Consider the following 15,179-nt stretch of genomic DNA (forward strand, 5'->3'; position numbering starts at 1 on the left):
ACCTCAAATATTCAGGTAAAGGCTTAAGCTCAAGAGTAGGAGCTTCCTCAATAGATGGCTTGAGGCACTTAGGAGATTTGTTCAGTTCCTCCATTCCAAGAGATTCAAAAGACATATCCATCTTCCTTTTCTAGGGAGAAGCATTCAGAAATTGTAACTACTCATCCCCTTCATCATCTTCACTGTCGAAATTCCCCAACAAGGCCTTTTCTAAGGCATTAGACCTTAGCAATTGATCAAGTTCTGAAGTAACAACATAATCAACCAACTCTACTTTAAAGCACTCCTCATTTTCCGTAGGGAACTTCATCACATTGAACATATTAAAAGTGACATCCTGATCCATCACTTGCAGGGTGAGCTCACCTTTCTGCACATCTATTAAGGTTCAGCCAGTAGCCAAGAAAGGTCTTCCCAAGATTATGTGAATCTTTTTATCCTCCTCTAATTCAAGAATCTCAAAATTAGCAAGGAAGATAAGTTTATCCACCTTGACCAAGATATCCTCCACAATATCCCGTGGATATGTAATAGAACGGTCGTCCAACTACAAAGTCATATAAGTAGGCTTTGGATCAGGCAAGTCCAACTTCTTGAAGATTGATAAAGGCATCAGATTGATGCTATCTCCCAAGTCATATAGACACTTTTCAAATGACATCTTTGTAATTGTGCAAGGAATAGTGAAGCTTCCAGGATCTTTAAGCTTCAGAGGCAATTTTTGTTGCAGCACCGCACTGCATTCCTCTGTGAGAGCAACGGTCTCTCAGTCATCAAGCTTCACCTTCCTAGAGAGAATACCTTTCATGAACTTTGCATAACTAGGCATTTGTTCCAGAACTTCAGCGAAATATATGTTGATGTGAAGTTTCTTGAACACCTTCAGAAACTTCTCAAACTGCTTATCCAGCTTTTTCTTCTGCAACCTCTTAGGAAAAGGAGGTGGAGGATAGATCTTTTTCTCCCTTGTATTACCCTCAGGAAGAGTGTGCTCAACAGTAGTATTTCTTGGTTCCACTTCTGCTTCCTTCTGCACTTCTTCTTCTTCAGCCTCAAGGATTTTTAACCTTACCAGATCTCAATATAATTGCCTTAACATCCTCCTTAGCTTCCTTTTTTGCCTGGCACTTCAGTATCGTTCGGAAGCGTGCCAGGTTGATGATTAAGTAATGTATTAGCAATTTGACCAATCAGATTCTCCAAGGTCTTGATAGACACAGATTGGCTCTTGCACATGAGCCCCAACTCCTCTGATTCAGATTTTTCATTAGCTTGCGGTAACTGCTGAAGTTGAAGTTGTTGCCTAGGGGCATATTGCGGTTGCTGAAAACTAGGAGGGTTATACTGCTTTGCTGTGTATGGCTGATAAGATTGTTACACCGCATTCTGATTGTTACTCCAGCTGAAGTTAGGATGATTACGGTTATTTGGATGATAAGTGGCTGGAGCTTGTTGTTGTGATCTCTGAAATTTGCTCACAAATTGAGCTGATTCGCTAGAAATAGCACACTGCTCAGTTTCATGTGCCCCCGAACAAAGCTCACAAACACTAGTGATTCGATTAACTCCATAATTAGCCAAAAAATCCACTTTCATCGTTAAAGCTTGAAGTTGAGCAGCTATAGCAGTAGTTGTATCCACTTCCAGAATTCCTAGTACCTTGCCTTCCAACATTCTTTGCATAGGATTCTGGTATTCATTAGCTGCGATGAGCTCAATCAACTCATAAGCTTCATTATAGCTTTTGGCCTATAAGGCTCCACCAGATGCTACATCGAGCATAGGTCTAGACTGAGCGCTTAAACCATTGTAGAAACAGTTTATAATCATCCAATCAGGCATGCCATGATGTGGGCACTTCCTTAGCATCTCCTTATATCGATCCCAAGCCTCACACAAAGATTCTCCAGTTTGTTGTGCAAACTGAGTAAGAGCATTTCTAATTACAGCAGTCTTCGCCATAATAGAGAATTTAGTAAGAAACTTTTGAGCAAGATCCTCCCATTTGTTGATAGACCCTGGTGGTAGAGAATGTAACCATCACTTTGCTTTATCCCTCAGAGAGAATGGGAAGAATCGCAGATTGATAGCATCTTCAGTCACCCCATTGAACTTGAAAGTAGCGTAGATCTCGATAAAATCCCTGATGTGCATGTTGGGGCCTTCTGTAGGAGAACCCCCAAAATGAACTGAGTTTTGTATCATCTGAATCGTGCTCGACTTGATCTCAAAAGTGTTAGCCGAGATGGCTGGTCTGATGATGCTTGACTGAATATCATTGATCATAGGCTGAGAATAGTCCATCAAAGCCTTAGGAGTTTCTACTTGATCTCCCATCACTACTAAAGTTGGTTCCTCGACTTTCTCTTCTTCTTCTACTCTCTCTTCGTCCTCAAAAACTTCCCTTCGAATCACTACAGCTTCTTCCTCGGCTTGATCCAGAGTTCTCTTACGAGCCCGCGAACGCGTATGCATACACGCTCGCTAGAGTACCTGGAACACGACAAGGAAAATAGTAGGTAAGTAACAATGTTCGAGTCAATGAACTTTAAAGATTACTGATGACAAAAACATAAACTAAAAGTTAACACCGAGTCCCCGGCAGCGGCGCCAAAAACTTGTTAGTCGCTAAACACGCGCTAAAATTCACACAAGTATACGCATTTGTAAGTAATATAGAATTATTTCTAGTTCGTTCCCACATAGACTGGTTAAATCAACTATGTGATTTATGCACTTATTCAACAATGATATGGCTATTATTCAATGCTAAGATGAATAACAATATGGGTTTTGATTATACTACGATTACTATTGAGAATTATACTAGAGAACATTAATTAAGAGATTGAAGAGAGTTGAATAATATATGACACAAACATGGGATTCTAACTTCATTAAGTACTTCATTTAATAGCCTTTTCATTCTTAACCTTAGCATGTAATGGTGATGACGCTAATCAGATAACACGAAACTGATAAACGCTAACTTTTGTTGTATGAATACCATACTACCAGACATCCACAAAAGAGATAGAAGCTGTATAGACACCAATTATATTGAGACCCTATATGTCAATAGAATTTAACAACATAACGGTTTAATGCACAAGTTATCTATCGTGATTACATAGGGCAAGTAAGATGGTTAAAATTACCTATGAATCATGCATAAAAATAACACATGAACCTATGCTAGCATGGCAAGTTCAAAATCCTTAAATTCACTGTTGTTTCATTAAGAATTAACATGCTATGTTATAAGTTCGCGATGCTCATAAGACAAATAAGCATAACCAATACCAGGTTATCATAAAATCACCACACACTAAGGTATCGAAATAAATCAACTAAAGAAATCCATAAATAAATCCGCTAGAAACCCACGATAATGATTAACCCCTAATCGGACTCATCATCAACGTGGGTTCCGATGAAAGCATGGTATAATAAATGGAGTCTTTATACTGAATAAATAATAAACCAAGTACGAAACAAGAGTATAGGTTCACGAATAAGAAAGCTAGCATCCAAAGTTACAACTTAGAACAAAGAATCAGAAGTATAAACTAGATCTTCTTCCTCTTCATTGAATTATGCTAAAACGGTCTTGTTACGCCTTCTCCTTGTGCTATGGTACATCTCCTTATAAAAAATGACCTTTATTTATATATTTATAGCAATCCATGCATGGTAGAAGTCCTCCAATCAAAAGCCCACAAGAATCAGGATTTAAATTTCCTGACCCGGCGCGGGCGCGCGCTTGATCAGCGCGCTATGACAGCGCGGGCGCACTGACCTTCTCGAGAAAATTCTATTTTCTTCTTTTATTGCTACAACGAGTTGGTCTTCGCGAGCTTTATTCCTTGGACACCATCCTAACACCATTTTAGCATCAAATCAATGTTAATTCACCTGAATCCAGGATTAATGCCTGAAATGCAAAAACACTAAAAAATACATTAAAACACCAACAACTTGAGTACAAATACACCAATTCAAAGCTTTATGGAGCATTATAAAGTGTCATAAATGCCACTCAACTGTTGCTTCTTGAGCTGTATGTAAGGACCTGACAACCAGAGTAGATGCTTTCAGATGAGTTATCATATCAGGATTTTTAATTTTCCGTTCAGCTATTTCTAGATGCTCAACAACATTTATTCTAGAAATAGGATATGTATCATCTTTCCATTTATTCTAGATAGCATAAGAATAATCCTGCTTCTTCTTGGCATCTAACTCTTTCAATTTTTGTTGCCTTACATGTGTAGACATATCTTCAGGAAAAAAAGATCATCTTCAAGATCTATAAGAACATTAGAAATATTAGCTTCTTCACCATCATTAGATTCTCCCTCTGCAACCGGATTTTGCACTATTTGCTGAACTTCGACACCAGCTTCAACATGTAAGATAGAATTAGAAATAGGCGCAGTATGTGATCCAGCAGCTTCAGAAGCTTCAAAACTATCAGCACTTAACTCTATATCTTCAAGAATTGTAGATAACTGAACTGGAGCTTCATAATTTAATTCCAGAACCTCAGTTCCTCTAGAGTGCTGTGGTGACCCTGAAATGGATGAAACTTTTTGAATGGACTGTTGTGCTACTTCATCTTCAGCAACAATGGGGATTACTTCAGGTGGTGTAATAGTAGAGTGTATGGAGTATTTTTCAGCAAAAATAGAGATTGTTTCATGTGGTGGAATAGTAGATTTTATGGACTACAAGAAATTATCATTACTTAGACTTGCAGGGAGATTAACAACACTTGGTACATCAGAGTTTATTCAAAGTTCAACAGACTATTGTTCAGCATCTGTTTCTTTAGTACTCTGCATATCTGCAAATATATAACGAGTAAAACTTAGTCTCTCTATTCTTTTAAAGTAGTCCCACTACTCCTCACACCACATATCTCATGACTTTTAATAGTCAGAGTTTCCTCACAAGGATTACTAAAACCTATCTCTCATCTACCTCTCCTTTTTCCAGGAAGGATCCTGCCTCTCTTTAATTCTGTTTTTCTCTAAATATTTTCACACAACTCACAGAAAAGCTCAGAAAGTTTGTCCTACATAAATAAAAGGTGGCTAAAGAAGAGTGATTTGTGGTCATACAACTAGAGGTAGTCCTTAAATAAGGTCTAGAAATAATCATACCAACAGGATTTTTAAAACATAAATAATAAATGTTGAAAATACCAAATCAGTATTTAGAATAAATACTGATAGATTAATAATAGTATTTATACCTTGTGAATCTGAAGTCACAATTAAACTCACAGTTAACAATGTGGTTATGATAGTTGTTGTTCACAAATTATGGGAACCTCCTTTTGAATTGGAGAGGATTCGATCAGGTTACATTCATGTACCATGATCTCAAACCTTGTTCTTCTTGCAAAGAACTAACACTTGAATGTGTTTATTGAAAGCTTTCACAGGATCTTCAGTAAAAACTGATAAAACCCCTGTGTCTATGTTAGTATCATTAAGATCTACCTCAACATGTAGTCTCTAACCAACTTAATGTTGTTTCTGAGTGGTGAACATAATTTCCAGAACTATGTCACTTGATTTTTGGCAACATTTGAGAAATGGATTCAAGAGTTTCAGTAGTAAGAAGAAAGTTAAGATATAAGATTTATGATATTGAGATTGAGTGTGGACAACTCTCTTGGTGAGAAAAAGAAAGTTTCAAAGAATTTTGATAGAACATAACACTCAAAGATTATAATTCTCATGAGTTCAGAATTAAATCTTTCATAAATTTCTTCGGTTACATCAGTTACTTCCTGCAATGTGCTCAGTCTGTACTGTAGTGAACATATGAACTCAAATAGAGATTAGTTTCTCACATGCACTATTGAAAAATATCTGAAATTAAGCATGCAATACTAATTTGAATATTAACAGTCATAAACATTCAAGCGCAAACAAGATAATAAATATTCATTCACTTAAAGAGTCAAAGAAGGAAAAATATATTTTCATTATTTATAAGAAGACGAGTACAAGATTAATAGAATTTTAAACATAAAACCCTAAAACAATCTAACTACTAGGACTTCTTCTTCTTCTCATCTTCTAGCTTCTTCATCGCTCTATGATGGAAGATGCGTGACATAGAACTTGCAAGAGAAATTATATTCTCTTGCAATGTCAACCATTCGAGGCGACGTTGTTCTTCCTCGAGGCGACGTTGCTCAGCCTCCTCAGCTCTTCTCATCTCCTCGAAGTGGACGTCCATTCTGAAAAGATGAAGTGAGAGAGTGTCATCCCAGAAAAGTCAATCAAAAATCAACTGTGGGAGTCCAGATGGAGGATAATATAGGCCATTAAAGATTACCCTGATTCGAAAGGGGTCAAAGTACAGCCTTCCATATTCAGGATTAGCAACTAGTCGATAAACTCCATGGTACTAGAATAGACAGTGGCCATAGATTCTGAAAAATGTTGAATGAAGAAATTTGAGTAGATTTGAAGTTTGTGAATGAAAAAGGCAGTGAGAAGTTTTGGGAGTGGAGGGTTTGTATTTATAGTAGAGGAGATAGAAACTGAAAGGACTCTTTGATTAACCATGTAATAATTAAACATAATACGAATACACGATTACGCGTATCTACGTAAACAAAAAGTAATGTCTCTCTTCAGATTCCTATTCCCAAAGTAAGTACTCAAGTGTTGATAAATACTTACAGCAATAGTTAACCCATTTAAGAAATTAAAAGATATTCCACTAACTCACTGTTAATTAAAAATACTGAGTAACCATTTATTTTGAATAAATTCAAAATAATCAATGAAATATAATAGGCAATCATGGTTTGACCATTATCAGTATTTTAATTATGAATATCAGGATTTATCAGTGAACTCTAATTTGACCAATATCAGAATTTAACAACTACTGTCAGGATCTATTAGTCAAAGCAAGTTTAACTAATATCAGAGCATATACGCATTATCAGTAATTCTAACATGTAGCTATCAGCTAGAATTCATAGAAGTTAATTTACATGTTATCACGACATCAGATTTTAAAATAATAATCAGTATCTAATAAGTACTGACATATAATAAGATACCATGCTTCAAATATCAGCAATTATGTCTTAATTATCAGAGTTTGAGAAATGTCCTGATATCATTCCCAATTCATTCACCAATCTTGTGAAAGTAGCTTCACAAAGAGGTTTGATGAATATATCTGCTACTTGCTGATCTGTTGGAACAAAGACCAATTCCACTGTACCTGCTTCCACATGTTCCCTTATGAAATGGTACCTGATGCTTATGTTTTTAGTCATTGAATGCTGCACCGGATTTCCTGTCATTGCAATAGCACTTTGATTATCACAATATAAAGGAATAGCAGAATAATCTAACCCATAATCCAATAACTGATTCTTCATCCATAAAATCTGAGCACAACAGCTTCCTGCAATAATATATTCTGCTTCTGCAGTTAATGTGGAAATTGAATTTTGTTTCTTACTATACCAAGAAACTAATTTGCCACCAAGAAATTGGCAGCTTCGAGAAGCGCATCCTGCAAAATCAGCATATGAATATCCAATTAGCTTAAAATCTGAATCTCTAGGATACCATAATCCCAGATTCATGGTGCATTTGAGATACTTAATTTTTTTTACAGCTAATCGATGAGGTTCTCTTGGATCAGCTTGGAACCTTACATAGAGACAGGTATCATACATGATATCAGGTATACTACCAGTCAAATATAGGAGTGAGCCCATCATACCTCTGTAATTAGTTATATCTACTGAAGAACCAGTATTAAAATCTAACTTGGTTGCAGTGGCCATGGGAGTTAATGCAGTTGAGCAGTCTTGCATTCCAAATTTTTGAGCAAATTCCTGATGTATTTGGATTGATTTATGAAGATCCTTTCATCATTCTGTTTAACTTATAACCCCAGAAAGTAACTCAATTCTCCCATCATACTCATTTGATACCTAGACAGGTCCTTGGAGCTTGCTTCAGTCCATGGAGTGCTTTATCCGGTAAGTAGAAATGATCTGGATACTTTGGATCAATGAACCCAGGAGGCTGTTCAACATAAACTTCCTCTTCGAGTTCTCCATTTAGAAATACACTCTTTACATCCATTTGGAACACCTTAAACTTCTTGTGAGCAACATAGGCTAAAACGATTTTAATTGTCTCAAGCCTTGCAACTGGAGCAAACATCTCATCATAATCAATGCATTCTTGTTGTGAATAGACCTTTGCAATCAGTCTTCCTTTATTTCTTGTAACAATGCCCTCACTGTCAGTTTTTTTTTCTGAACACCCACTTTGTGCCAACTACAGATCTATTCTTTGGTCTTGGCACAAAAGTCTGACGTTGTTCTTTTCAAATTAATTAAGCTCATCTTGCATTGTTGTAACCCATTCAACATCTTGAAGAGCTTCTTCAACCTTCTTGGGTTCAGTTTGAGATAGAAAAGAGACATTCATTTTGAGTGGCTTTTCTAGTTCTTACACCGTTGTCAGGGTTTCCAATGATTAAGTCAGGTATGTGTGACTTAGACCATTTTCTTGCAGATGGAAGTTGACTCCTTGAAGAAAACCCTCCCCCTTGATCCATGAACTTTCTGTTATTTCTTTGACTAGTACCACTATTCTTTCCTGATGCTACCCCTGAATCAGTGTTCCCATTGTTATCAGTATTTGACTCATCAGAGTTTGAGGAATTTGAGTCTGATGATCAATCTACTGTTGTCTCTTGAGTTGAATCACTTGTAGAAGTCTCTGGATTTGAATCAAGTTGCTCCCCCTCAACATATGCTTCAGTGTTAGAAGAATTTCCACTGTCATGTGGATCATCAGAGCTTAGAGTGATATCAGGATCTATTGTATCAGGATTAGGATTTAAAAGTTCAGCATAAGGTACTTCATTTTCAAATCTCAATTGGTCATGGTCATCTGCATTTTCTAGACCTGTTATCTTCTTGTCATCAAAAGATACATGTATAGATTCCATGACTGTTCTTGTTCTCAGATTATAAACTCCAAAGGCTTTTGTAGAAAATGGATATCCGATAAAATTCCTTCATCAGCTTTTAGATCCAGATGAGATCATATGATGATCATCAAGTACTGATATAAGTACTGATGATATCACTCTTCTGTAAATACTAATTGAAGTCCTGATATGAACTTCTGATAGTTTCCGCTGATATCATCAATTATATCTAACATGATAATCTTGAATCTTGAACTTGTCTACATTCTGTATTTTAGAGGAATATCGAGATCTCCAGTTTGTTCTATAGAGAAATGACATCTCAATAAGTATAATGACTTATCGAGATCTCTGAGTTCTCTATAGGTATATTTGACTTGTCGAGGTCTGTTGATCTTTGTATATGAAATTACTTGTCGATATGTCTGAGATCTCTACATGTATAAATGACTTGTTGATATCTCTGAGATCTTTACATACACATATTGACTTGTCGATATCTCTAAGATCTCCAATGAGAAATTGACTTGTCGATATCTCCAATTCTTCACATCTTCATTTGACTTGTCAATATATCTGAGTACTCTACATGTAGAAATGACTTGTCGATATCTCCAGTTCTTTACATCTTTATTTGACTTGTCAATATCCCTGAGACTTCTCTATAAGTCATTTTGGACTTCTCGATATAGCTTGATCTGTTCCTTGTAGATTCCTTGACTTAGAACATTTTTCCCAGAACAGTTTTATTTAACTCCAAGCTTCTACGCTTTTCTCTGAGGCATGATCATGGCTTGATCTTCTTCTAGAGTTTATTTCTGAGCTTGAATCTGTTCACAGAAAAATCCCCCAGTCTTATCTTCTAACCTTTTTACAGACTCAAGAAATATAATAAAAATTAAAAAAATTGGTTATCAAACAACTAAATCTCAGGTTTGTCAATGTGACTTAGTCTTGTTATTATACAGGCATTCCTTGCACAACAATCTCCCCCAATTTGTGAGAAGATTGCTTAACAGAAATTCATGTCTGATAAAAAGACTAACCCTAAGCTAAAATTAATTACATAAAACTTGATAGATTAACAAGTACAAACTTTTATACATTTGATGATTACATAAGTTCAACAATTACAACCATCAAGTGATTTTTTCATAGCCTGGTTCTTTCCTAATGAGATTCTTGAGATTTACTAGTACTTGTAGTTCCTCTATTATTTATGTCCATCTTAAGGCTTCTACCAGCTTGAGCCATTCATCCAATGAGTAACTGTTAAGGTAACCAACTCTGAATCTTGAGAATCTGCCAACTTGAATGTTTAGAAAATGTCCATCCTTAGAAATTCTACTCACCCCTTGCCTTAAGCTCATTTGATCTTTGTTCAAATCTCTCAATATCCTTGATATACGGCCTTTCCCTTTTCTCCTTCTCAACTTTAATCCTAGCATCTCTTTCATTCCTTTCTCTCAATCTTTCTAACATCACATCCTTCCACATTCTTATACTTGTATCCTTCTCCTTCATCAAGCTAATAACCCTCTTTAATATATAATATACAGACAATGTTATATAAGTGATTATCAAGCTCTTCCTTTTACTTTTCTTTCCATCATCTTTCTTCTCTTCTCTCCCCTTCTTCTTCTCATACACCCTGCTGCATGTTGCTTTAAAAGATTGACTAGGATTTGAGCTGGAAGATTTGTGTTCATATTTCTTCTGCTCATCGTCATCCAAATCATCTTTGGTACTGAATTGTGTATTTGGCAACATGGTTTCAGCATTATGTCGATATCTTCCCAAAATTCTTATTACTTCCTCATCTTAAGTTGTCTTCTTCTTCTTTGTCTTCAGATCAGTTTCCAATGTCATGATGAGTTTGAGATTACCCGTAACATAATTTTTAGAGATTGTGAGATATTGTTAGGCGCAAAGCACGCGCTAAATAAATCACGCAAGTATACGCGTTCGTAAGTAGTATAAGATATAAATCAGATTTGTTCCCACATAGACTGATTTAGGTTAAGTTCAATTTATGCACCTATGCAACAATGTATGGTTATCACTCAATGCTAAGATAAATAACAAATTGGGTTTTGATTAAACTAAGAGATTATACTAAATAACATTAACTAAGAAAATTGAGGTTGAATTACTATATATGACAAACATGGGATTCTGACTTCATTAAATACTTCATTCAATATGGTGATGACACTAATCAGATAACACGAAACTAGTAAACGCCAACTTTCGTTGTACGAATACCCTACGAATCATAGGGCAAGTAAGATGGTCAAAATTACCTACGAATCATGCATAACAAATACATGAACCTATGCTAGCATGGCAAGTTCTAAACCTCTATATTCACTGTCACTTCAATAGAGATTAAAACGCTATCTTATATGTTAGCTACGCACATAAGACGAATAAGCACAGCTAATACTAGGATATCAATCAATCACCACACACCAAGATATCGAAACAAATTAATTATTGAAATCCATAAGTAAATCCGCTAGAATCCCATGACAACGATTAGTTCATAATTGAACTCACCGTCACCATGGGTTTCAATAAAAGCATGGTATAAACAAGGTCTTAATAAACTGTATAATAATTAAAGTACGAATAAACGAGATCTAGGTTCAACAAGAACGAAAACGAGCATCCAAAGTTACAACTAATTCAAAGAATCACAAGTAGAAAACAAGATCTTCTTTTTCAGAGTTATTTTGTGCTTCTAGGTCTTCTCTTTGGTATCCCAGTCTTCCCGAATGATGAAAACCTTTTTTTTTAAGTATATATAAGCCCATATTGGACCTGGACCCTTAAAATAGTCAAATTCCACTCAAAAAAGGCTTTTTCAGCAAAATCAGCGAAGTCAGCCGCGCATCAGCACGCGGCCGCCTCCACCAGCAGGCGGGCGCTTACACCAGCAGGCGAGCGCCTGCAGCCTGTCTGGAAATATTCTGATGAATCTTGTTTTGACCATAACTTGAGTTCTACTAGTCAGAATTAGGTGATTCAACTGCCCACGCAAAGCTAACGAGATTCTCTACAACTTGTCAATGGACTTGGCTTCCAAATCTGATCACTTTTCATCATATTTATTTTAAAAGCTCCTTTCTTCATTTAACTGATACCTGAAATACAATAACACAAAAACACATCAAAATACCAAAAACTTGAGTCCAAAACACCAATTTAAGCTTGTAATAAAGCGTTCCAAGTGGATATAAAATCCACTTATCAGATATATGCATTTTCTGGCTTGATAACAGATGTAGGCCACCCCATTGCTTGGATAAGGATAGGCTTCAGGAAAAGCAGTCACCTGAGCCTTTTTGAGTTCATTTAGCAATTGAGTGTTCTCTGGAATAAATGGATTGACCCTATCAATGATAACATCCAGCTCAGATGCTCTCTTAGATTGAAGATTTGAGAGAGACACCTGTAGAGACCTATCTAAACCACAATCATTGACATTGGCAACTATTCTTTTCTCCAAAAAGTTCCCATTCTTTACAAGCACCACACCTAGAAAGTGAATGTTGTTGCTCAAAGCTCTTTTGTAGGTGGTGTATTTGTTATGAAGAGAGACTCTCAGCACAGTGAGTAGCTCATTGAACTCTTTGTCTTAACAAGGTCCTTCTACAGCTTTTTGGAGTCTGTCTTTACTGACATCTTGAGAATTTTTAGCTTGACTAAAGCGTTGGAAAAAATATGTTGTTGATTTTTGCAGACCAACTTTTTTTGATTTTTGTAGTCTAACTTTTGTCTCCCCCTTAGTCTTGGTCGCAGGCAAGAGTAGAGGAGTAGGAATTTTTGGTCTAACAGCTTCTAGCAGGGCAAGGAGATGAATGTTCAAAGCACCCATAATAGCTCCCAAAGAGACAGAGTTTTGCATTTGTAAGTTTCTGTGGGAATTTACTAGGGACTTTATATTCTGTTGTTGAGTCTACACCAATGTTGTCAGTTAGGAAACTTGAGCTGTCAAAGAAGCATTTAAAGATTGGAGGGATGAGATTTGATCTTGCAAATTTTGGATTTATGGGGTGTTGATATAGACAAGGGTTAGACTGAACTTGATGTTTCCAAAGCACCAACAAAACTCTGAACAACATTTTCACCTCCTCTATGACCAAGGATGAAGGTTTAAATCTAGCCTTGTAAAGTTTATCCACTTTGACCTTTGTGTTATTATGTTTAGTAATTTGATTCTGGATCACTCTATGTAGAGCTTAGAAAGATTCCCTTAGCTTGGCCACATTTTCTTCTACAGGATTGAGAGAGAGAGAGCTTATAGTCTATCTGAGAATCTATTGAACATGGTCTTGATGTCTTGAAATGTTAGCATCAGCTCATCAATCCTGTCATTGAACATCTTCTTTACTTCATTTTGATGCTTGACCAGAGTGATTTCCATGACTCTTCCAACATGGTGAAAGGCCTTCAATTGAGCTTTATACACCTCTGTCACAGCATCACACACCCCCTGAGGAGTGAGAACCTTAGCATTGCTACTCAAAATTGTGACATATTCCTCCCTGAACTTTGTTAAGGCCTCCTCCATGGTTGTTGTGAAATCCTTAGAAAGCCATGCATCCATATTACCATCTGCTTCATCTACAATTTTCTCATATTGCTCCTCAACATCCTCCTTGTATGAAAGCCGTATGGCTTGATAGTCTTGGTTGAACATATCTGTAGTAAGGAGTTTTTGGGAAATATTGGCTACGCTTGCAAGCTGCTCAACCAAAACATTTTCAATTGTAGTAGGTTGGGCTTGAGCATCCTGCAGTCATTGAGATATATGGTGGGAAGGTTGTGGTGTAGATGTGAGGTGGATGGGATGTCTATTTGGTTTGAGGTGAAGGGTGTGGTGGTAGTAGGTAACCCTATGACTAGAGTCACAGTTGAACTCACAGTTGGAACTTTGGTTTTGACAGTGTGTTGTTCACTAATTGTGGGAATCTCCATTTGACTTGGAGGGGATTTAACCAGGTTACTGTCATGTACCATGGCCTCAATATTTGGATCATTGGAAGTTGGACTCCCAGCTTCAATTGACAAATAAATTTCAGCCAGGATTTTGAGGGGAGTTGTCCCTACCTGAGGAACCTCCAATTGAATTGGAGAGGATTTAGATAGCTCCTCCTCAGGAGTACTAACCTCAAAACTTTCAATCTGTGAAGATTGATTCGCACATGAAGGTTCATTTGGTACCATCACAGGGTCTTCGTTAAAAACAGATGAAACCCCTGTATTTTTCTTGGTGCCATCAAGGTCTACCCCAGAATGTAGCCTCTCACCAAATAAATGTGGTTCTTGAGTGGTGAGCACAGTTTCATGAACTGTGTCACTTGATTTTGGAAATAATTGGGAAGTGGATTTTGGTGTTTCACTGTAAGAAGAAGAAATTTGAGATATAAGATTTGTGATATTTTGATTGAGTATTCGCAACTCCCCCTGAGTAAAAGAGGGAATTTCAAATTATGTGCCTTCAATGTGTGTGCCAACCATTCTTCGTCTTTCACCAATTCGAGAGTGCTAAAGTTGGGGTGCAGACATTGTATAGGATGTACTAGGAAGAATATTTTGTTCAATAGAGACACCTTGCTGAAAAGGTGCCCCTTGAGTCTGTTTAAGTCCCTCTATTACAACTACATCTTGTTGGGAAGATGTAGAGGTTTTCAATTGAGTGGTCAACTCATATTTCTTAGTATTCTTTGGTTTTCTGACCGGGCTAGACTCAGTTTCTGTTTGTTCCTCACCACTCTCAGTAATTACTATTAAGGGTGAATTCTTTCTATTCTGTTTACTCACTCCACCCTTTGAGAGAATGAAGTGGTTGGTTTCCTAAATTCTATTGGTAATGAAGAAAGGGTCTCAGTTGTGGAAGGCCTCAGTTGGTGTTCCTGTATTTGTACTTCCACAGGCACAAGAACCATAAATGTGCTAGATGTGACATTAGACCTCATGTCAGGCATAGGTTAAGGTAAGTCCTGAATCTTTCTAACATAAAGTTAGTAATTCTCAGACTTACATCTACCTTATTCTTTGTAATTAGTGAACCAAATAATATTTTGGACACTTGTTTACAGTTGCCTATTTTGGTTTTATCAATACCATTAAGTAAATATATTTCTTGAACTTTATGATTGAAAGTAGACATAATA

General features: G+C 36.6%; 1 non-coding gene across 1 annotated transcript; it reads left to right on the forward strand.

Annotated features, from left to right (window-relative positions):
* Nucleotides 1–1,840: 1,840 nt before the first annotated feature.
* Nucleotides 1,841–1,947, forward strand: LOC141676413 (small nucleolar RNA R71). The gene has a single exon (XR_012557004.1). It is a non-coding gene; the product is annotated as a small nucleolar RNA R71 (small nucleolar RNA).
* Nucleotides 1,948–15,179: the final 13,232 nt, after the last annotated feature.

Source organism: Apium graveolens, chromosome 7, assembly GCF_009905375.1.
Source record: "Apium graveolens cultivar Ventura chromosome 7, ASM990537v1, whole genome shotgun sequence".
NCBI classification, from domain to species: Eukaryota; Viridiplantae; Streptophyta; class Magnoliopsida; order Apiales; family Apiaceae; genus Apium; species Apium graveolens.